The 24503-nt window shown below is 48.2% G+C and overlaps 1 protein-coding gene across 5 annotated transcripts in view; it reads right to left on the bottom strand.

The window, feature by feature from the left end:
- Positions 1 to 24503, bottom strand: part of ZNF219 (zinc finger protein 219) — a 425855-nt gene that overhangs the window by 222393 nt on the left and 178959 nt on the right. The window contains exon 1 of one of the 5 annotated variants that reach the window (XM_086923063.1): positions 151 to 333. The exons of the other annotated variants lie outside the window; for them this stretch is intronic. The gene's annotated coding sequence lies outside the window, so the exon portion shown is untranslated. Of the gene's footprint in view, positions 1 to 150; positions 334 to 24503 lie in introns of those variants that run through there. 5 annotated transcript variants of the gene reach the window in all.

Genomic DNA, 24503 nt, shown 5'->3' with positions numbered 1-24503 from the left:
AACCCGGCCTCGATCGCCCTGCACCTGCTCCCAAAAACTTCACAGACACACACATATAAATACACAAACATGCTCTTCCTGTATCCCCGTTTTATTCACTGCCCACCACCCTAATGAAGGCGCAGCGAGGATGAGGAGGGCAGTACTCACACTCGGGCCCGGATGAAGGCTGCTCTGCTCCCAGCTCTGCTCAGGGACAAGGAGCGGAGCTTCTGCTGCTGCTTTTTTTTGCTTGAATTAAACACAATTTAAAAAAAAAAAAAAGAGGGAGGGAGCAGCTCCTGCTCTCATTGTGCTCCCTGCATTCAGCAGCAGCACATTTGCATTTTTCAGGCCTTTTCATCAGATCTCACTGGGGGCTTTTATTGAAAGAGCAGCTCAGAGCCAGGAATGCTGGGAGGGACTGGGCCCTTTTTTTTCTTTCAAAAACTGTGGGTTTCTTTCATTTTTTTCGCTCTCATTCCCCTTCGTTTTACAGACGGGACTAGATATTTTATTTTGACTTTAGGTTTGAGTCCTTTTTTAGAATTATATTATCACCATTGTTTTCCTTATTTTTTTATTATTATTTATTAAAATGGGGAAAACAGTCAACATTAAAGAGACGGCAGATTATTTAATAGGTTGAGACAGAAAGGTGGGAGGGGGCAAACACCGAAAACCCCTGTAAGTGCCCTGCCTTCACATTAAGAGGAGGGGGGGGGGGGGGAGTAGTCTGGGTAAACTCAGTGGTATTTGGGATTCTTCCCACATTGATCTGCTTTATTCGTGGTACGGCTCATGAGGCACAGGGATTGATTGTCAGGGAGAAATTGTTAAAAATGGAGTCGTTCTCTTCTGTATTCTGATAGATGCATAATTATTAACGCTCATGCACAGGGTTATACGGATAGAGGGGAAGGATGTAACACTGGCAGGTGGACAGGGGGTGTGAGAGAATCATGAAGTCATATATATACGCAGAGAGACAGACCAACAGAGTTAGATTTGTAGATAGATATACTGAAACTATAAATGATGGTTAGATTGAAAGACAACTAGACAGAGTAATAGTGTAGAAACAGAGTGATACAACAATACAGTGTTACACTGAAAAAATGATGGCAATTACAGATTTAGTAATAGATGGAGGGATGTCAAAATACCATTATAGCGTGATAGAAAAATATAGTTACATCTTATTTCAGCCTGTCTATAATGCTTAACTTCCTAAGGGTCGATCTTAGATCTTATGCTTCAGGTTCAAAGAGTTTTGCCCCCAGATTCATCATGCTCCTCTTTTGCGAGTCCTTAATAGCGACTATTAAGGAATCGCTACTAAAGACTCGCAAAATGGGATGCATGTAGAAATCGCTAAATTTATAGCGATTCCTACATCTTCCTTATTTGCAATTAGCTAATTGCTAATCGCAAATAAGGAATAACTCCCCATTCATTCCTATGGGCCTAAAGGCCCATAGGAATGAATGGGAAGACATATCAATGTGCGAATCGCTATTAGCGATTCGCATGTTGAGTTTGCGATTTCAAGGGTGCAGGGGTGTCCAAAGGACACCCTGTTGCACCCCTGAAATGATATTGGATGCTGGTTTTACGCACACACATGTCCCAAGGACATGTGTGTGTGTAACATACAACTTAGAAAAATGCACTTAAGTGCATTTTTCTAAGTTTCCGCTATTTACCACAAGGTTTGACTTCACGGTAAATAGCGGGCCAAAATTGCGAATTCGCAATTTTTAAATGTTTCATGAATTGCATATAAGGAATCTCAAATAGAGATTCCTTAAATGCAATTCCTCGCAAATTTGCGAATTCTATAATTGCGAATTTTGCATTTGGGATGATGAATCCCAAATGCAAAAATTGCGCTCGCAAAGGGCCAGATTCTCAGAATCTGGCCCTTTGCGAGCCGAATTTCCGTTGATCAATCTGGTCGTATGTCATCTACTTAAAGCAGCATAAACAGACAACACACCAGCCCCCTTCTCAATACTGACTTGCTATAGGTGATGACAGTTATCAGCGCGTCCAGCAGGCTTTGATTGAAAACCATTATGGCTGATTTGGGGCAATGTGAAAATATAGGAAATGATTTAGAAGTGGGTGGTAACGATGCAGCTGCCAATCGAAGAAAATTGGTTGCCCCTGTCTGTCCACCCCGCCCCCCCATCTCATTTAAAGTTTGGGCGACAGGAAACTCCTCATTGCTGCACAACCTCTGGTGGACATGGCGTCCGAAAACATGCAGTACTTCGTACAGGCCTCTGTACTTCATGTCTACCAACGGCACTCCTACACAACATGGTGGTACAAGACTCCTTCAAAATAGTCAAATGAACTCCATGCGCTGGGAGAAATCGTCTAACGAGCCAAGGCCATGTATTTTTTTCCATTTACAAAGAAACCTCCCTGCCCGCACTTTAGAAATGACCCTTCGGTAAATAAAAGTAAGTGCTAGCACTACATGGCAGACCCTCACCACCCTCCCATAAGGGAGAAAGGAGTAGTTTCAGCAGCAAAAAAAAAATCTCCTAACTCTACCAGAAACTTTAAATAATGCACCCACTAAGATAAATGTGACCTCCATAGGGTTTCAATACATAGAAATACTGTTAGACTCAGCGGTTTCCGGCTGACTCGAACGCATGGAAGCCGGTCGGAATCCCCGTCCTTGATAAGATGAGTATGATACACGTGTCCAATAAACTGTGCTCACTCACCCTTGTGTAGCTTGGCACACAGCAGTCAGGCCTTTCCTCCGGGTCAATGTGTAAAGTACTGGCACACCACCACCCTCACAACACACTGCTTACACTACAAAAAGACTCCACACCATATATATAAAACACTAGTCTTTGTATTATACATACACATCAAAATCTACACAATATATACATTGAAATCAAAACGAAATGCACATTGAATATATATTTCACAGTTTTATGCAACGTTCAACCTTTCCCATTAGCAGCAGAATGGCATACCCCTATATGCCCTATTCAGAGGTAATCAACAAACACAACATTCCCAATATCGAATACCCCCACGTTTGCAAGAGTCAAGAAAACACAGGCCTTCCTCCGCAGTGGGACCAATGGGAGACTTTGACTGGTGTCAGAGGGCAGAGGAGACCATCTATAAGAGCAGGGGGTGCCCCAAAACAATGGCAGAAGGTCTGGGGGCCTTGGAGAAGATACAGGGGAATAGGGGAGGCCTGGGGTAATGGGTTTTATTTTGATTGTCCTGATGCTGGCTAAATGCGATTATTCTTTATGCTTTACAATGCCTATTTGTCCGATGCACTGTGACCAATGGATGGATATGTCAATCAGAATGAGCATTGTTAATAAAAAGAGTTTAAAACAAGAAATCACAGGTCTTTGACTAGGCTTCATGGCCCAGCTCCATAGTTACTCAACCACACCAGCCAACAATACACATTGCCCCTGCTGGCGCCACGTTGATTAGGTTGACGGACCCACCTAAAACGGAAAGAAATAGTTACTAAGTTTCATTCATCCGGATTAGACCTCCAGGCGCCCAACGGCACCCGCAGGAGTGTGGGAGTTCTATCCCATTGGATAAAAGGTTGTGACCCAAGAAGCAAGTGCGCTTCAATTCTGGAGAAAGGTTCCCCTTCCGGCAGAGGTGTGAGCTGCCGTAGCTCCAGACAAGCAGCAGTAGGTACCCACAAGGCACAATGGAACCCCTCGGGCCCCATCATGATGTTCTCCACAAAAAAGTACCTTATGGCGTGTATCCAGGGAGAGAGAGCCAGTGATCTTGGATGGAGGGAGTGATGTCAGGCACTGTTGTCCTCCCGATGTGAAGGTAGAAGACAGTCATGCCCCCGCCCCAACCCCCAAACAGGCATTACACGCTCCGGAGCGCAAGGTAGCACAGGTCCCCTGGTTGTAAAAACAGGTCCCTCAAACTCTGCAAGCTTCACCCACATTCCTCACTTTCTGGCACCTCAAGTGGGCTGCTGATCTTTACGAGAACACTCCTCTGCCCAGTGTCATGGTGATGTACGTCAGGACAGTCCTTGTCCCAACCGACTATCACTTCCATCCATTTCCACCACATCCATGCGCTGTCCTTACAATCTTGCGGAAATGGGGAGATCCTTTGTGCCCCTGGGATCTCGTGGACAGGAGGCCAGCCAACTGCCCTTGGAGACTACTTAGGGAACTGGGTCACGACAGCTGGCACTAGCTGCAGTCCAGCAACAATTAGGCAAAATCCATCAAGTGATAGTCTCCTTCGTGGAGCATTACAAGCTCCAGGCCACCAAAATTCAACATATAATCCAGTTGCAGTCCCTCCTGCCCCAATGATACCTCATGTTGATGTCCCACTGTCAAACCAGTATAGTATCGCTCCAAATCCAAAAGCATCTCTATCTTGTGAGGCCAGAGCCCCAGTAGGTATGCCCACAATGGCCTTTGAAGATGCAATCAGTTCAAAGGCCTCCTTTCAAATACACAGGCCGTCTCTAAATTCTGTTCTTTCTGCCTGACTAGCTCCAGAGGTAAGATCACTATCTTTAGTGGGGGTCAAAACCCTGCTCCTAGGAATGTAGGTGAAGGTGCCAATTCCACCCACACATAACCATCCCAGAGAGGCCCTTCAGAGTCAAAGGTCCGCAGTTTCCCTGGAGCCCCTGGTTACGGCCTTGTATCAGGAATGCACAGATATAGCTGTCCCCCCAGCATTCAGATGTAGACTGGATGCCCACCTTCCCAAAGTGACATTTCCACATACAGAATATCGAATCCACTTTTACTGCCGGAGAGGATTTGCCATTACGAACTCATCAACACCAAACACTATACTGTTGCTATGCAGCACATAGGGAATCCTGCTCAATAGCCTTTACCACATTCCCCCATGCTAATCTAATGCGAGAAGAAGGCCCCGTCGTACCAATCACACCATCCAGTGCCATTCACAACCCTTGAATATAGCCCACATGCACACATACTCTACCTCTTCATAACAAGGCACCCTGTCACCAAGGAGAACTCCGATATAGCTAAAAAAAATGCAGAACCTTGGCACATAGCTTTTTAACTGCAAAGCCAAGTAAGAGGCCCCAGAAGAGCAAACCTGTGGCACAATCAATGAGCTACCTCTGTGGATAGGCACTACCATTGCTGCAGGCCCACAGAGGAGAATTCAATTTAGAAACTCTGGGTATATGTCTTACCCCTAGATAAGGGACTTGCAGCCAACTCGAATAAGCCTATCATGTATACACCAATCACCAGTATGTATTTGACAAACATAGCGTTTTGGTACTGAATGTCAGTGTCAAACGCGCTCAAATTCCTAAGGCTAGCACCAAGAACAGTGGAAAACCAGGAAGGAGAACATTTTTAAGTCAAGGGAACCCTAGAAAGGGTCATTTTCAACAAATATAAAAATAGAGGCTCTTGTAGACTGCAAATATAAATTTCTTGCAAAAATATTGATCTATAAAAATACTGACTTAAAATTTTTTTTTCAAATCAAGCCCAATGCACTGCCTAAAGTTTAAGACTAGGTTAAATTACAATTCCAACTCCAGTCCTATAATTTGTAGGGCGAAATACTTGTCGGCTGGCTGTTTGTAAAATTGTACCAGATACACGATTAAAAAGACAAGATAAGAACACAGATTCCACTGCTTGGATAGTCCTATTTTTCTCAACATACTCATCTATCGGATTTATGATTGTATATGTGTGCGCAGGATTCGTGCTAAACTATAATTTGTAGGGGTGTTTGATGAGAAAATTAGGTGATTTTTGAAATTTTTGTGGGCAATTATTTTTGTATGGCATTTACTTTTGCAGGTTATGTTTTTTTTCCTCATTTTTTAAAAATGTTCTCATGTTGTGGTGTAAGATACATGAACAAACAATTCATACAGGGTGATTTTAAAAAGAGAAAGAAAGAACCCAAGCAGAAATGATTATAGTTAGTTGATTAATCTATTAATAAATAATTAATTGGCTAAGATTATGTTGAAGGGATTTCGCACATATAAAAAACAATTTTTTTTGGGATTCATAATAAATTTCAATATATAATTACTCCTGATCAATATCGATAAATTCCCACCAAAACCTTTTCCAAATCTTATGAAAGGTTAACAACGAGGAGGGGCCCCTGTCTTTGGCCAGAGCGAGCGCCGATTCATATCTGTGATAGATAAGGGTACTAATGAGTTGTCGGATAGATGCACAGCGATGTTGTTATAGTACTCGTGAAAAGAGGTTTTTTTTTTTGGTGCTCCAGAAGGTGACGCCGAGGGTCCAACGGCGTCTTAAAACATTAGGTAGAAGTGAAACCAGAGGTCCTCTGGTTTCATCCCTTTGGCACACATTTTGTTGTCTTTCCCGTTAGAAAAAGACTTCCACTCCGTTGTTTGTTAGTACATAAGTGTCTTTTTAATGGATTTAATTTTAGATTCTGTTTTTTAACTTCATTTCATTTCCATGTAAGTTTTAACATCATAAACTTCAGGCTTTGTCATTTCGAAATATCCAATGCATTTTGGGCATTCTTTCCATGCCCTTCATCAGGGAATCGACAAAGCCTTTCCTCACGGGTGTTTTTACATCTGAAGTGTTGGTTTGGCGTGCTTAGATCTGTTGAAAATCTTCTGCAGCGTTGGTACACCATTCCATATCTTTAAGGCCGCTCCCGGAGACCCATGCCCTAGCAACGCAAAGTTGGACGGATACCAGTATAATTATTAATTTCTGAATGCCCCCTTCAAGATCATATTTAACACCCATCATTCTCTCTTTAGCAGATAATAGTACCCTGAAGCCCAGACTTAACGCCATAAACTTCATCACCACTTCACCAATTTTTTGTAGACAAGGGCAAAGAGCGAACATATGCAAGACATCTGGAGCAAAAAGATTGCATTCATGGCATTTTGCTCTTTTGAGGCAGTTGCTTCCCATTTTGAAATTACGTGTTGGGTTATAGTATAAACTGTTGCAACTTAAGATTAACAGAATGTACAGAGCAATCCAGCAAATCTAAGGCCGTCTGGATCTCTCTAACCAAAACCTCAGACGAGAGAAGCCTGCTTCACTTTGCTATTAATAGCGAGGTGTCGTCTACAGCAAGCTACGAAAGTGCCTGATACATCATGCTTATAGTAGGTTTAATACCAGGCTTATAATAGTATGAAGAAAGCTTTAAGCTATCAATGTCTTTTTCATAACGGAGTCCGACCGCCGACAGTCTCTCAATTGAAGGTATTTAAAATAAAATTACGAGGGAGATCGAAGGCGTCTTGCGAATCAGAAAAAGATCTAAAGCCATTCAAATCGAATAATTGGCCCATTGTTATAATACCGCAGTGTGCCCAGACCCTTCAACTTGGATCCCGGAGAATTAAGGGAAAAGCAGGATTGTCCCATTGGGGGTATCTTTATTAATAAAACCAACAGAATATTTCTTACAAATCCCCCTACAGATACAGATAGTATCTTTTAGTCTCTTAAAGCATACCCTTTTATTGTAGTTGGAATCCCCTAGACGATAAAAAAAAGAGCCTAACATCTGCTCCAAGAGCAAGCTGGTAGCAGAATGGTGTTAGATCTGGCTCCCCTAAGGTCAGTAAACTGCGCAGGCGTCCCGTAAAAGAAGCCCAGAAGTAAAGTTAAAATCTGGGAGTGAGAACCCTCCTTTCTTATCTGGAAGTTTCAAAAGTCGACTAGCTCGTCTTGCCTGCCTGTAGCCCCAGATAAAACTTCCAATGGCTCTAAAAAAAGAATTCGGGACCCTCAATGGGATTGCTCTAAACAAATAAAGACATTTGGGAAGAATATTCATATTAATAATATTTACATGTCCAACAATAGTAAGTGGTAGCTTATTCCATGATTTTAATTTATTGACTATTGTAGAGAGCAATGTTTTGTAATTTAGTTTAACAATATTGGAAACCTCAGGACACAGCCAGGGAGTAAAATTTAAAAGAGCCTGAGTTTTAGATAAATTCAGCTTATAGTCTGAAAATTTTCGAAAAATACTTGCTTCATGGGTAATCTACAGTGTATATTTTTATGTCTTTCTCTTTGTAGTCTAAGTTTCTTTAGATCACATGTTCACATGCTATCCTGCTTGATCTCAGCACACGTAAAACCTATGTAGTGTTAGCAACGCTATGCTAGTATTAGCCTATGTTAATAAATGTTACCCCGTATGCCTTTGTGTGTACTGCACGTTCTGGAGTGGAATGGTGGTTTGAGGTTCTGACAGTGACTAGAGTCAGCTGCTGGCCTGTAGCTGACCAGACATTTCTGGTTGTGGGCAACTGTCTCCTGGAATAAATTGACTTGAATATGCTCACATTTAACTGGCGTGCCTTCTTCTACATATTGGCAAAAAGGACTTGAGAGTCTCATGCCTAGCTCTTGCCAAGTGACTTACAGCTTTTCATTTGGTTTCGTTCAACTCTTCTTCTGGATGTGTTGGTCTCCTCATTTACCGGTTTTGTTTGAAGGAGGACATCGTGCTCACAGAGGTATGGCAACCTTTTATTACTGGGTGCTTTCCGACCCCACCAGGTAATTTTTTTAACTGGCAGTAAGCAGGAGCCCAACAACATTGTAGTCACGTGTACTGACTCCGCTTGCGGGAGCACTAGCCTAACGCCATTGTCTCCACATGAGTTCTACTTCATCTTCTTCTACAGCAGACACAGATTCTGCGCTAGCGCGTACTTCTCACTACTGAGCGCAGTCATAGCATGTGCACCAGTGCGTACGTCTCACTACAATGCATTAACAGTGCAGTAATCCGTCTAAAAAGAAATTTAGTCAGCAGTCATTTTGGGGCTATAACAACAGTAATTGCTGTCCAACTTACTTTGGAATACATTTGCCGAATGTTGCTGATGGATGGACATACATTTCTTTCCGTACAAAAAAAGATAGAGATTCAGTTATAACAGGGGAATTAGGCCTTGCTGTTAGTGAAACAGCCTGTCTCAGTAAAAAAATCCCAAAATAAATAAGAAACAAGAAACAAGAACAAGTGGTAATCTGTGAACTCGCTGGAGTTGGGAGTCCCAGTCCCAATCAGCTAGATCCAGGAACGCTTTCTGAAACAGATTAACAACATATGCCCTGGGATCAGATCCCTCTGCCCCCTCAGGAATACCAAATAGTCGCAGATTTGATCGTCTTTGACGGTTTTCTAGATCTTCAATTTTTAATTGTAAAGACACAATCACGGTCTCATGTTGATCCACAGTAGCCTCAGTGCGAGAAGACCCTTCTTCGATGTTAACCACCCTGCATTGTAGATCCTCCATTTCTTGTGATATTCCCCCATTTTATGGGTGATCTCTTGCAAAGAGTTTTGCAGCTTGCTATTATCATCCCACAATTGTAGGAAATGTTCTTGTGCTTCCTGCCGATGATTGGTTAGAGTCTGCAAGATAATGTCGAGAGAAGAGCTGACAGCTTCTTGTACTCTTGGTGTAGTTGATCCAGGAACAATAATTGGAGAAGTTGGTACCACAGAAGTTAGTGAAGAGGAGGTCGGAGGGATTAATAAAATTGAGCTGGAGTGGGGGTTAGTATCATTTAGGACTGCCTGATTTAAAGATGTGATCTCGGTTGAAGGGGTCAAACCAGAGAGTGCAACTGTTGGAGCAACATCAGGGAATACCGTTGAAGATAAAGAATTAGTAGTTGGTAACTGTGATATATTACAGATAGAAGAGGTATCATCTGGTAAAGCAGAGGAATCTCTAGTGGAGTCGTGATCTGATGGACTCGTACCAGAAAGTCTGTGTCATATTTTTCAAAAGCCCCTTTGCCTGTATCCATTTCCTGAGAGGGCTTTTCTCCGCGGGGAGGAATTTCCCTTGTAAGTGGAGCAGTGATTAGAGATGGTGCATTTACTAAGCCGAGTGATTTCCCTTTTTTACTCTTGGATTTTGGTTTGAGTTTGGCTTTATCTCTTTTATCAATCAGATATTTAGCCATGTCAAGTGGAGAGCCAGTGTCTACTAAATCCTCATATTCCTCATTAGACGTATCTTCTCCGATGATCAGTGGGCAGTCAGGGGAGTCTGCAGGTATATCAGCAGGTATACCAGTAAATATATCAGCAGGTTCGATTGCCACAGCTGCCTCTGCTGCTTCAGAAATTACAGAATCCACTACAAGACTCATGCTCATAATGTTCTCAGATCCTGATTTTAATTGCCCATCGGGAGTGGTCTCAGGTTGAAGGGTTACCTCTGGCTGGATACTATGATTTTGGGGTTTCTCTAAGGCACGTGGTACAGAAGACGCTGATTCAGTTGGCTGGGGGGCTGGTACTGCTGGTACTGCTATCCAAGCCAGAAACCGATATCGCAGCATCTACCTCATCCTCAGCCTCTGCCCCTGTATTGACCTTGTCAACAGTCTCTGATTCAACCCCTCTTTTATTAACTTTCATAGTCCCGTCTTTAGGTATACTAGAAGCCCCTGATACAAGCACAGGCGGCCGGAGCATCTGCTTACCTGATGGGGTTAAAGTGATTCCTCCCGCAGATGTCTGCACATCCCCTGAGGCCGCCGGATGGGAAGAAGCGGCAGAGGTTGATCTTGCAGTATTCATTGAGTTAGTAGTAACAGCAGTCACCGCTGTCATCGCCATTACCGTTGTCGTAGTCGGTGCCATTGTTTCAACCACAGGATTCTTGCTGTTCGCGCGGGTAGACCTCGGCACATTCTTAGGAGCCATTAGTGCCCGCAGTCCCCCGAGCACCCGCGCTGTATCCTCTACCGTGGACGGTGCAAGCAGAGCAAGTCGACACCAAAGACCAGACCAGCAGAATGTCGAGCCGCTGACCAGCCGCAGAGCTGTTTGCAGGGCGGTCAGCAAAGGGATTCGAAGCAGCCGCTGCATCCGCGATGGCTATCAGGCGGGTCGGGTCAGAGTCAGCAGTTCCCACGGTTATTTCTCCCAGCGATGCAGCAATGCAGAGTTTTTGCCGAGTTCAGCCGAGTTTCCAGGTCACAATCCAGCGTAGAAGGCAGTGCGGAATAATGCAGAGACGAAGTTTAATCAGTCACCATCTAGTGCGTAATTCATCTAATTTCAATAATCGGTAGAAGCATAAGAGAAAGAGAGCATCGCAGCAGTCTCCCGGGTAAGGTAAGTGGGGAGCCTCCAACTAGCTACTGCTCCGTGGCATCGTCAGTCCGCCATCTTGCCCCTTACTGACTTTTGTACGGTCTGATCTCAGTAAAGCCACTATGGACAGGCGTTGGAGGCTGCATAAACTTATCGACCCGTTTAAATCCCTCGGCGGGCAAGTGTTCCTGCAAGATGCCCGCCTAAAAGTTATTAAGGGAGGTCGTACTTATTATTTCACTGACGAAAGGGAGGCTGAGAGCATGCTTTCTACATTCGCTTAATTCAGTGAATAAAAATCAAATTTTTTTTTAAATCTAGTTTTCTAAAAATTTAAAGCTTACTTTTTTTATTTTTTTATTTTATTTTGATTGTTTTTTTTCTCACTTTTTCTCTCGGATTATATATTTCCGGGTAGGGTAGTGGGTTGAGCCCCATGCTGCTCTCTAGGGTAGCTGCCTATACAGCTGCAGCAGATCGCTGAGTGGTGTTACCTCCTGAGGGAGGTGAGTGAGGGAGTTATTATTATTATTATTATTATGTTTCTTATATAGCGCCTGAATCGACCCCCGAAGGGGTATCTCCGCGCTTGCCTTGGGAACCCGTCCTGGCTTTTCCCTGTGAGATAGCCCCTACAGGGCATCCCCAAGGTGAAAGCCAGGCATCCCGCCACAGGGGGGGGGGCGTTGTGGAGATTAAGCAAGCTTAATGCCCAGAGTTGCAGAGTGTGAACCCATGATTAGGTCAGGCACCGAAGCGAGAATTATCGAGTCCATGGACATTTGAGCTCAAGACTCTGCCGCGTCGGGAATTGAACCCTGGTCCCGGGTCTGACCTCTGCTTCAGGGTCTGCCTGCTCTAACCAGTGAGCCACACTCCTCCAGTTAGGGGAAGGGGTTAGTTTTTTGGGGGGGAGGGTGGGTAGGGTGGTTTTTGGTTTACAAAAAGCAACTCGGGTAGGGGTTTTGATGGATGCACCTGGGAGAAGTCTTTTTGTTTTACTTTTTCAGAATTAAAAGAGATATCAGAAATTTTTTGAATGTTACGGCTAAAATGTTTGGCTTGGAACGTTGCAGGTCTCAATAATAAAAATAAAAGAAGCTTAGTTCGTGAAGAGCTAGTATTGTACGACCCACATTTGTTTTTTTTATCTGAGACCCACATTGTTTACAAAGACAGGAAATTATTGGGACAACTTGGCTATGAGGCTATCATTTGTTCTACCTTTAACGCCTCAATTAGGGGGGTGGCCATTCTTAAAGATCGACGCCTTAGAGTAGAAACCCATAAAACTGTCTGTGACAAAAGTGGACGATGGGCCATTGTGCAATTATCAATTGAAAGATGTAAATTTGTATTCTGTGTGGTTTATGGCCCTAATTTCGATGATTCATATGTGTTTGATCAACTGAATATTGAACTTCTGGATTGGAAGGGAGAACTAATTATTTTGGGTGATTTTAACTGCATTATGGACTACCAACTGGATACCACTGGACATGGTGCTTTCAAACGTATGCGCAGGTCCCGCGCTGCCATACTAGAACTGGGACGTATTCATAATATTAAAGATGATGGGCTCAGTATTCACCCTAATGTGGCCGGCTACACTTATTACTCTGCCCCTCACAAACTCTGCTCCCGCATTGACATGGTCTGGGCATCTGATAATGTATTGAATACTAGCTCGATCGCGCTATGTCCCTGAGCCACCTCGGACCATCACGCTATTCTGCTTTTGTTTAATATCCCACAAATTCATACAAGTCCTAGGATGTTTTCCTTCCCCAGGCATCTGACAATATGCAGGCGTCTGAGAGCACAAACATTGAGGAGGAGACCTGGTCCTTCCTACCATGGGGCAACGATTTTTATGAGGCCGTTGAAGCCTCCATTCATGGAGCAGTTGCAGAGGCTATAACCACCGTAGGACAATGCCTATATTGGCAAACCTTTTGTAGTATGGAAAGCACTCTCGCTCGCAACCCCTGAACATGGAGGCACACACCCCAGTGGAGAAGTGTGGCTCACCGGTTAGAGGCGGCAGACCCAGAAGCAGAGGTCGGCCCGGGACCAGGGTTCAATTCCCGACGCGGCAGGGTACGGGACCAATGTCAGCGGGCTCGATAAATCTCGCCGCGGTTCCTCTCTAACCATGGGTCCCACGCTGCAACTCTGGGCAATAGCTTGCTTAATCTCCACAACGGCCCCCTCGCTGCCGGGGATGCCTTGCTTCATCTTGGGGATGCCCAATAGGGACCATCTCACAGGGAAAGCCAGGACGGGTTCCCCAGCGGTACACAGCGCCAAGAAACCCCAGGGTGAACGTGCGCTCTACAAATACATACTAACATAACATAACATAACCCCAAACGGAAACTCTCTGGGCTGGATCAGGGTGCCTTCAGGGACCTTAAGCGGGTATTTGTGGTCTACACTCAACCACCTGCAGATCCATTTGGCATGGTAGAATCCCTTTTAGACCCAATGACTACTTCCCCATATGGCAATGATTCCCATGGGGACTCCGATAAGGAAGCAGGCCCCTTGAGGCCTTGACTCCCAACCTCAACAAATGACAGCTCAGACCCCCCTCAAAACCTGAGGGGCTGGCAAACATGTTGGACCCTGATTAAATTATTCATCCGCGCTTAGCAGAATGGGCCCCAGCTTCGTAGGCTGCTAATTATTTCCCGTCCACCTGCACAAACCACTAGAGAAATAAGCCAGAGCGATCTACGGGCGGAATGTCCCTGACCTTCAAAGTTGTTCTGATTCCTAAAATCGATACCAGGATGGCCACCTTCTAAAGTTCATCAGGGATCCTAAAAAGGGGATTGATCGGTTCTGGCATTAGTGCAAGGATAATCTCCTGGATGCAGTGGGACCCATTTTTCTTGTGAATAACAATGACCCCCTGATATAGGACAGGGCAATACACAATGAAAAATAATTTCATAGGCAACGATTATGTATAGCATTTCTTGTTTGGTGTGTCTAGTTGAAGTAACTAAATGTGACAACAAAAAATTAAAAAAATACAAAAGTTTATTCTTTTTTTTTTGTAAAATTTTTATTTATTGCATAGTAAACAGAAAGAAGGAAATATAGAGAGAGAAAGAGAGAGGAAAACAAGCGGCAATAGCGCAGTATTACATATGCAGGATTGGGAAGAGACCCCAACAGTCGCATCTGCTATGATGGTTTCCAACAGTTAGGCAGTCCTAGGTGCAAGGAAAGCCAGGAACTGACAATCATACGTTTCCGGAAGTCTCGGCTGCCTCCTCAAGGGAGAAAGTCAATCTAGCAAGTTCATGGGTTTCGAGAGCCCCCGGGTAAGCAAAATCTCCCCGCAGCTATGCAGTGCCGCAACGAATACAGAACCCCTACCCCCCCAAACTCCCCCCCATCCCACCACCCCGAACACCCCCTCCCCCCAAGGTGGTGGCGCCAACATATATTCTCATTTACAGTCGCACTATCACTCAAGCTACTTCAATCTGAAAAAGATGAAGGGCTCGCAGGGCTGATGGGCAGATCGCAGACGGCAATCCTCGCGATAAGAACCGGACCAAGGGTCACGAAACATAAAGTTCTTAAAGTTGCTCAGGAAGATGTCCGCCATTCTCTCCATGCTCATCAACCTCCACAGCTTCGCGTGCCACAAAGATAGAGCCGGGTCCGTCGGTTTCTTTCAGGCCGCCGCCAAGGTGAGCTTAGCTGCTCCCAGACAGAGCCACAATATTTGTTTGTCCGCCTTCGTTTGGTGCTCCAATAGTGGGTCCCGAAGGCCCAAGATGACAAAGGCCAAGGAATGCGGGATCGGATACCCCAATATTTCTTTGATATGTGACAAGATCTCGGTCCAGAAGGGCCGTATAACCAGACAATCCCACCAAATGTGACTAAAATCTCCTAGCAGACCACAGCCCCTCCAACAGCGGTCCGAAGACGCCGGGAAGATGAGATGCAGTTTTGAGGGGTACAGGTACCAGTCAAACATAGTTTTAAAGTGGGCGTCCCGTAGATCCACTGAGTGATTATGAGCCCTAATGTCACGCCAGAGACCCTTCCATTCACCCTCCGTGATATCCCTACCCAGAAGGCCCTCCCAGTGGTCCATGTAACGTGGACAGGGAGGGATCGCCATTCGAAGTAAGAGTTTATATAAAAAATAAATTGTTCCCTTCATCGTGGCTGTTCGTAAGAGAAAGGCCTCAAAGAGTGAGGGCGGTCTAGTCGCCGCTTCCCGCAGGCCCGTCGAGGTAGCCCAGTGGATCAGTTGGGCATACCTAAAATGCTCCGTAGAAGGAAGGCCATAGTCGCGCATGCAATTAGGAAATGAGAGGGGCTCCGTGCCGTGAAACAGGTGCGTAAGGGCTCTACAGCCACCCTCTCTCCAGAGTCGAAACGGCCCCTCTTGCAGCGCCGGCGGAAAGGCCGGATTGAAATGCAGAGGAGTAAAGGGAGAGGGGAACGTCGTCCAGCGTTCATCCCCTGTCACTTTGTCCCACACCTTCAGGACAGTGCCCGTGGGCGTGCTGATGTAGGCGTTTCTGGGCCTGTCCACTTTAGGCTTCCAGGCCAGATCCTAAATCGACCTTCCCGCCACACTTCTGTCCATGTGCAGCCAGTGCTTCTCAGACTCTTGCTGTGACCATTCCACCAGCACCGTAACTGTGCCGCTTTATAGTACAAGTGCATATCAGGGAGACCAACCCCCCCCTCCTCCCGCGGGCGCCGCAGAGTTGCATAGGAAAGGCGTGCCCGGCCTCCCTGCCAGATGAATTTCAGCAATAGAGTCTTAAGGCGCCGGAAGAAGTCCATCTCTATAGGAATAGGGAGCGCCTGGAAGAGGTATAGAAATCTGGGAAGGAGAACCATCTTAATGGCATGGATCCTACCTAGCCAGGAGATGTATTTCGGCTTCCAGCGGTCCAGTTCCCCGCGTACCGCCGATAGCATAGGAGGGAAATTTGCTGCGAATAGGGACCCAATGGAAGGTGTCAAATGCACACCCAGATAGAGCAGGGAGGCAGGTGCCCACGCCAATGGCGTAAGCGGGCGGAGTCGCTCCATCTCGGCTGGCGGGAGCGTCAGGTTCAAGATATACGATTTGCCGAAATTAACTTTGAATCCAGCCACTTCCTCATAGTCAGAAAGCAATGATTGAATATGCGGCAGAGATTGAGCTGGGTCCCCCAGCGACAGCAACACATCGTCCGCGAAAAGGGAGATTTTATGCTGTTCCCTCGTAAAGGGGATTCCCTTTATTTGCTCCCTCTCACGCACCGCCAGGGCCAGTGGTTCAATGCTCAAAGCAAAAAGGAGGGGTGATAAAGGGCAGCCCTGCCTAGTTCCCCGGGAGTGAGCGAAACTGGCGGAGTTGGGAGTGCTGCAGTTTGCACGAATCATGGTGATAACTTGGCGTGAGAAGTCAAAGGCCTCCAAGGTGCGGAATAGGAATCCCCAATCCACTCGGTCAAAGGCCTTTTCTGCATCCAACCCCACCAGTACTGCCGGGATACGGAACCGAGAGGCCTTCTCTACAAGATGCATAACTCTTCTCAGATTGTCATGCGTCTGGCGGCCCTTAATAAATCCCGATTGATCTGGGTGTATTATTGCCGGCATCAGGTCCTGCAGCCTGCGCGCTATGATGGTGGAATATAGTTTAGCATCAACATTGAGAAGAGCTATCGGACGATATGACGAGCACTGAGATAGATCTTTACCTGGCTTTGGGAGCACCGTGATCACGGCTTCCGCCATGGAGCCCGAGGTTCGGCCCGTGGCTGCCATTTCGTTGAAGAGGGGCACCAAGATGTCAGAGTTCCGATGCAAACGATTTATAGAACAGCACCGTGTATCCATCGGGTCCCGGTGCCTTGTGGAGCTTCAGATCCCTGATAGCATCCATCACCTCTGATCTGGAGATGGGGGCAGCAAGATGGTCATTCCACTCCTTCGACACCCGCGGGATGGGAAGGTCAGCCAAGAAACGATCCTGAGCCACTGGATCCAAGGAGTCACCCCTATACAGTGCCTCATAGAAACGGCCAAAGATAGTGGCCTTGTCCCCATCTCTGTGGTGTAACAACCCTGCGGGGTCCAGGATGCCTCCAATATAGTCTCTCTCCCTTTTGTCCCGAAGTTGACGGGCCAAGTGCTTGCCTATTTTATTCCCCTGCGAGTAGGAAGTACGCCGAAGCCGAAGGAGGGTAAATTCTGCGCGGTTGTTATAATGGGCCTTCAATTTACCCCTTACAGCAGTCAGTGGTCTAAGGGTCAATCTAGACGGATTGGTTTTGTGGGCTTGTTCTAGGACCGCCAGCTCCGCCTCTAGATCTTCCCGCTCCTTCCTCCTTAACCTATTGAGGTTGGCGTTGAGACTGAGGCAGGTGCCCCGCAAGGAGGCCTTACATGCATCCCAAGTGTTAAAGAGGGAAGTGTCAGAAGCTGGGTTGAGGGCCAGGAAGTCCCCAATCGGTTTTCACCTCACAGGAGGTGTCATCCCGAACAAGGGCCCGGGAGAAATACCATCTCCTTGTCCCATCTCCTCCAGTCGGCCAGTGGAGCCCCAGCACCAGTAGGCTATGATCAGACACCGAAAGAGGGAAAACGCTAGAGTCACGGACATCTCCCTTGAGGGCCTGGCTTACAAAGATGTGATCGAGTCGGGAATAGGTATTATGAACATGAGAATAAAATGTGTAGTCTCGTGTGTGTGGATGCAGGAAGCGCCAGCTATCAATCAAACCTAGGTCACCAACCATGCTCTGAGTGTCCTCAGAAAAAACCCAAGTGCCCGCTCTCCGAGCCCTAGAACAGTCCAATCCCTCATCCCATACAATGTTGAAATCCCCCATAAGAATCACATGCCCCTTAACAAAATCCCCCGCTCTGTCCAACAGATCGCGGAGAAAAACATTCTGCCCCGAGTTAGGGACATACACCACAACAAATGTACAGCTCGTGCCATGAAGCACCCCCGTGACCATCAACCAACACCCCTCCTTGTCACAGCTGACCCCCGTAGGTTGGAAGTGTAGGGACGCTCGGAACATAAGTGCCACCCCTCTATGTTTAGTAGCTGCAGAAGACCTATAAATGAGCGGGAAGTGCCTATGACGCAATCGAAGCTCATCTTTACGCGCCAAGTGAGTCTCTTGGAGTCCCACAATGTCTAAGTGGTGACCGGAGATATATTTCCAAATCTTTTGGCGCTTCTGGGGTGAGTTGAGGCCCTTCACATTCCAAGTCCCCACACTAATCGGCATGGCAATTGATCAGACTCCCCCCCTGCATGTACGTCTCAATAATCTGCCTACGCTCCCATCCCCCCAAAGGCAGCCAAGCAGATCCCCAAGCCGCACCAGATCGTCACTGAGCACCGTACCCCTCCCAGAGCCCAGAACCCCAAGTTCAGCGACAGCTCCCACCCAGTTAGCAAGCCCTCCCAGGAGCCCGACAGACAAGATCACAATCAACGCAAGTGAAAAAAGACCGAAGCATACTTCACAAACATTCCAGACGCCACCACCTAGCAGCCCAACTCCCCCCCCAGCCTCCCAACACCCCCCCCTCGCCAAAGCCCCAAAGTATCCGCCCGCCTCCCCCCTCCAAGACCAAAACCAAACCCAAAAACAACCAAATGTACTTAGCAGTCCCAGTGGAGGGTAGTTCGTGAAAATCCTCCTGGGTTGGGGCCGGGGAACCATAGTTGGAGCCCCAAGAGACCACGGACCGGGGTGTCTTCTCCAAAAGTACAATCAAACCCACGGTACCTGAAGTCATGCGCCCCTCCGGCACCTACCAGCTGGCGGCTGAAAGATCAAGCAGCTCCTGAGCTTTGCTGGGAGGACGCCAAAGTCGCCGAAGCCACCGAGGCCACAGCATCTCCACTCTCCAGCAAGCTAGTCGAACGGTCAGGCCGTCTGGTGACCAAATCCGGGCCCACCCTCTGCCATGAGGAGGAGCGCCTGCGCCTCCGTGGCGGCGAGCCGCCTGCTTCCTGCGAAGGGGTCACGTCGTCCAAGCCCAGGAGATCCTTTGCCACTTGAAAAGATCGAATCTGTGCAAGTCTGTTCTCCCACCGAAAGATGATGCGGAATGGGTGGCCCCATGAGTAGGAAATGCCACGCGCCCGAAGGAAGGCAGTCACTGGGCGGAATTCCCGCCTTTTCTGGAGGGTCGAAGCCGCCAGGTCTTGGTAGAGCTGCGGCCTGTGCTCCCGAAATTGCAGTGAAGTGATGGTCTGTGCCTTCCGTAAAATGCGTTCTTTCAGTTGGAAATCATGAACACAAACTAATATGTCCGGAGGTGGCCCCCCTCTCCTCGGCAACTCAACTCTATGCACCCTGTCCATTCTGATTTCCTGGACGTCATCGTCGCCAAGCACCTGCAGGAAGAGGGCCTGGACATATCCCCGAAGATCCCCTGCTTCTCCGTCCCACGGTACAGCGCGAATGCGGATGTTGTTCCTGCGGGAACGGTTCTCCAGGTCTTCCGTGTGAGATTGGAGGTCCAGGTTTTGCTCCGTCAGCCGAATGATGTCTTGCTGTAACTGGTGGACATCGTTCGCCATACTTAAATCGTGATCCTCCAGGGTAGCCACCCGCTCCCCGATACCATCCACATCCCTCCGCACCTCCCGGAGGTCCGATGCAAGTTGAGCGCGTAGTTCCGAAATGTCTTCCTTAATGGAGGCAAAGAGCTCCGTCATGAAGGCCTTAGTCGCTGGGGCCTCATCATCCGACTTCTTGGGCGACGCGCTGGGTCCCGGGGACGCCGGGTGTTGAGTAGATTTCGCCGCACCATCTTTCCCAGGCTTCCCCTTGTTGTGGGATGCGTTTGACATCGTGGCACTTCTCACGGGGCGCGGCGTCCCCCTAGCTCCAGGTGGCGACTCCGATACCCCAACAATTCGCCACCTCCCGCCGGCGCCCAGTGTAGGAGCGCCACACAGGCTGCGCTATCAATTCCCCTGCGGTAGCTCTCTCAGGGTGGGCCCAACGCCGCTCCGCGCACCCTCACCTGTAGTCACAGCGGGAGAGCGCGGCAGTCCCCACACCAGGCCCTCCAGATGCCAGACGGCTACGGCAGTTGCGGCAACCCAAGCTAGGGGTGGAGGGGAAGAGCCCATGCAATCACCCAATCCGCATTGCCATCGGACTGCGATGGAAGCGCCAGCTCCTCCACTCCAGTAGGCCTCGCTCCGGTGCGGCCACCCCGCAATCTCCAATCCCGTTCTGGACCCTCAGCAATCGGTAAGGCCCAAAACCGGTAGATTCCTTCCGTCAACACTCCGCGACTGCCTCCGGCACTCTTCGTAGCAGCACAGCAAGATCAGGCCCAGTAGCCACGCAAGGCCGGGGATCACAGGCCTGCGGATCTCAAAAACCACCACTCCCTGTCGAGGCCGATTGCAGGTGCACCCCACTGTGTAGCTGTGTCAGGTCGTAGGCTTCAGTCTCTCAGGATGCACCCCCCGGCGTGGCAGCGCGACTCCGACAACCTTGATGCGCAGCCACAGTAGGTAAGCTCAATAGGACGCCTGTGGGGGGTCCTCGGGAGCGAATGGGGAGAGTCCACGCGGCCACAGTGTCCTCTCTGCCCCCAGGGCCGGTCCGGAAGTGCCCCCCCCTTAAGTCCGGCAAGCCTTGCTCAATTTCAGTGTCCCCGCACTTTCCAAGGCAGTACGGGCCCTCCAGGAACCGGCAGGCCGGGGCGCACAGTTTCGGGGCTCCTCCGGGCACCACTCCGCTCCTGCCCCCAGCACTCTCCTTAGTCATGCACACCAGGTCGAGGATCCCGGCCTGCAGCCCCCGGGGCGCCACCATCCCAATACAGCTGCCGCCGGGTCCGGACACCCTGCTGGGTCCTACCTCACCCCCACGGGGTCACTGCCGCTGGGGAGGGAAGCCTCCCGGAATCCCAGTCATGCCGGAGCAGTCCGAGAAGGGCGGAGGGAGGGGGGCCCAGCGCCGTCTTTCCGCCAGGCCTCGCCGGTCCGCACCGTCGGAGAACACCCAGTGGCTGCGGCCCACGACTCCAGCGGCATCCCACCGCTCCAGCACCCCACACGCTGGCCGGACAGGCAGAAGAGTCGGTGCAGCGAACCTCGAATCCGCTCCGTTCCGTCGCAAGGTCCGCGCTGAACAGCTGCGTCTGGGGTCCGGAAGTCCAGCCTCTTCAGTACACCAGGCCGGGGATCGCAGGGCCGCACGGCGTCACAGCTCCTGAGACCTCGTCAGACCCTCCAACGGTCTTGCTTTTGGCACCGGAGTCGACCCCCACTCCTCTGGAAACCGAATCTGTCCCCGTGAGACCTCAGAGCTTGCCGCTAATCTCGCTGGACAAGGCTAAGCAGGGCTCGGCGCCGGAGGGACTTAAAAGACGTCTCACTCCGTCGCCATCTTGGCCAAGCCCCAAAAGTTTATTCTTTACATATCAATGTTCAATGTTGTTCAACACAATATAAAAAAACGCCATATTACATTTAAACATCCAGTTTCTTTGGTATTTATAGAAGGTTCTCATTAAAAAACAATTGTTAAATTTAATACAGTTCATATGAATACATTAGGTATGTAACCAGCGGTTTAGCAAGGTTTTTTATTAATTTTAGGATTTGTGGCTTTTCCTGACGAAGGCGTACTTTGCGCGTCAAAGATTAAGTATTCTGCCAAGAAACTATCTTTTTTAACAATTGTTTTTTTAATGCGAACCTTCTAGAAATAACAAAGAAACTGTATGTTTAAATGTAATATAGCGGTTTTTATACTGTTTTAAACAACATTGAAAATTGATACGTAAAGAATAAACATTTGTATTTTAAAAAAATTTTGTTGTCACATTTAGTTACTTCAACTAGACACACCAAACAAGAAATGCTATATATAATTGTTGCCTAGGAAATTATTTTTCATTGTGCAGTGTGATCCAATACAACAATTTTAGACATGGCTGAGGAGGCCAAATCCTCTTGCTGCCTAAAATCTCTAGAGGTCCTCTCAGATTGGGCTATTATTTTCTTAGGGAACGCTAACCGTGCACTTTCCACAATGCGTCGCCGCTCTCTTCTTATTAAAGTGGTTCCCAAGTTAGGGGATCTAGCGTCTTCGCAGGCTGGACCTGTGGCCCAGGGAGCCTCTTTGGAGATCCCTCTGTCAAGGAGCTCAGAAAGGTTGTGGCCACCTTCTCATCCCTTGATAAGTCCAGACTTCCATAATATTCACCCCTGTGTTTTCTGTCGGACCGGCTATGGCAGGGGCAGCTCAGCCGGCTGCCTCTCATTCAACCTCTCCCAAGGTCAAGGCTCCAGACGTTGACAGTATCAGGACCAAGCCTGCTTTGCTTGCTTCTACTCAACCGGAGGCCAGAGATTTTGTGGCAGAGGAGACTCCAGAGGACAAACCTCACATTTGTGTCCCTCACGACAGACACATAGGTTCTTCAGGCAGACTAAAGTTTTCAAACAGCGTTCGATGGCTCGCCCTGACAACAGTCGCACCCGGACCTTTAAGATGCCCCTTCCCCGCACCTTAGAGCGTATCCACAAAGACAAAGAGGTGACAGACCTCCTCCACAGAGGGAGCATTTGTCTGACCACCACACACCCCCAAGGTTTCATCACCAACCTTTTTTTGGTTGACAAAAGGGACAGAGTGCAACATCCAGTGATTAATCTCAGGTAGTTCAATGAATGACTGGTGTACCGCCATTTAAAGATGGAGGGAATCCATTTTCGTCGGATGTACTCCAGCCAGTTGATTGGATGGTTCACCTGGACCTGAACGAATAACTATTTGACTGTCCTGATCTTCCCGCCTCATCAGCGCTTTCTTTAGTTTGTAAGGCAAAACCAGACATTATAATTCACTACTCTCTCCTTTGGCCAGTCATTTGCACTGTGAAGCTTCACAAGGGTCCTCAAGCCTGCAGTGGAGTACTTGCGTGCACAGGCTATGAAGATTATCATTTAACTGGACAACATGTTTATTATGAACCCATGCCCCCGGAACTTGTCCTTGCAACTTCAAGCAGCAGTGAACCTTCTGGAAAGCCACAGTTTTGTGGTCAACATGAGCAAGTCTCTTTTAACACCCTTCAAGACCACAGAGTTCCTGGGATTTGTGATAGATTCCTCAACGACCACCTTGGATCTTTCAATACAGAAGGTGGCAAAGATTTGACACAAGCTTAGACAAGCACTCTCCAGACGTTTTACATCCCTTCGGTAAGTAGCCGGGTTAGTGGGCCTGCTGTCGTCATCCATCGGAGCGATCTTCCCAGGGTCTCTGCACTACCATACTTTACAGAGGCTCAAGGCCCATCATTTGCGAATGGGACTCATGTACTCCAAACTGGTAGCCGTGACAGACGAGGCAAGGGGGGAGATCCAATGGTGGCTTTCCCAAATGGAGGCCTGGAATGGAAGAGCATCTTTGGTTCCAGCCCAGACTTGATCATTGAATCTGATGCCAGCGGATCGGGCTGAGGCACCTGCTGAGGTGAACGATCCACAGGAGGAAGCTGGTCATAATAAGAACAGAGGTTGCACATCAACTGTCTGGAGCGCCTGGCGGTCTCGTTCGCAGTCCGATGCGGGACCAAGTACAAAACTATGTCATGCATCCTCCTCTAGGTGGAGCATGTGTCAGCGGCACAATACATCAACCATCTGGGGGGATTAGATCGAAAACACTCTCTGACCAGGCAAAAGACTTTTGGCAGCATTGCCGGGACCATCACATCTCGGTCACAGCCGAATGTTATCTTCCTGACCAGGTGATCCAGGTGTTAGACTGGAACTCCTGCCATCCCCACGTCTTGAGTCAGTGGAAACTGGACCCACAAGTCTTCTCCTTGATCTCAGACAGGTGGGGGCCCTTCTCGGACGACCAGTTCACCTCGCGCCTGGATCACCAAGTGGCTTGGTGCTTCAATCAATCAGGAATTTATAGAGCGCACTACTCACCCGCTAGAGTCTCAAGGCGCTGGGGGGGAGGGGGTTTGGGCAGCTCCGAGGTCCTCCGAAGAGCCAGGTCTTGAGGTCCTTTCTGAATGCTTGCAGTGTAGGGCTATGTCTGATGCTGAGGGGGAGTTTGTTTCAGGTCTTGGGTGCGATGTAGGAGAAGGATTTGCCCCCTGTTCTGGCTCTGTGGATGCGGGGGATTTCGGCAAGGGTTAGGCCGGCGAAGCAGTGGTTTCTCTTGGGGGCATGGAAGGAGATTTGTTTGTTGAAGTTTTGGGGTCCGGTGTTGTGGAGGGCGTTGTAGGTGTGTGTGAGTAGCTTGAAGGTGGGATGCTGAGGACGAGTCTGGCTGCGGCGGTCTGGAGTTTGTGAAGGA

This window comes from Lissotriton vulgaris, chromosome 5 (assembly GCF_964263255.1).
Source record: "Lissotriton vulgaris chromosome 5, aLisVul1.2, whole genome shotgun sequence".
Classification (NCBI taxonomy): domain Eukaryota; kingdom Metazoa; phylum Chordata; class Amphibia; order Caudata; family Salamandridae; genus Lissotriton; species Lissotriton vulgaris.
Note: the sequence above shows the minus strand (reverse complement) of the source record. Positions and strands in the feature narration are given on the sequence as shown.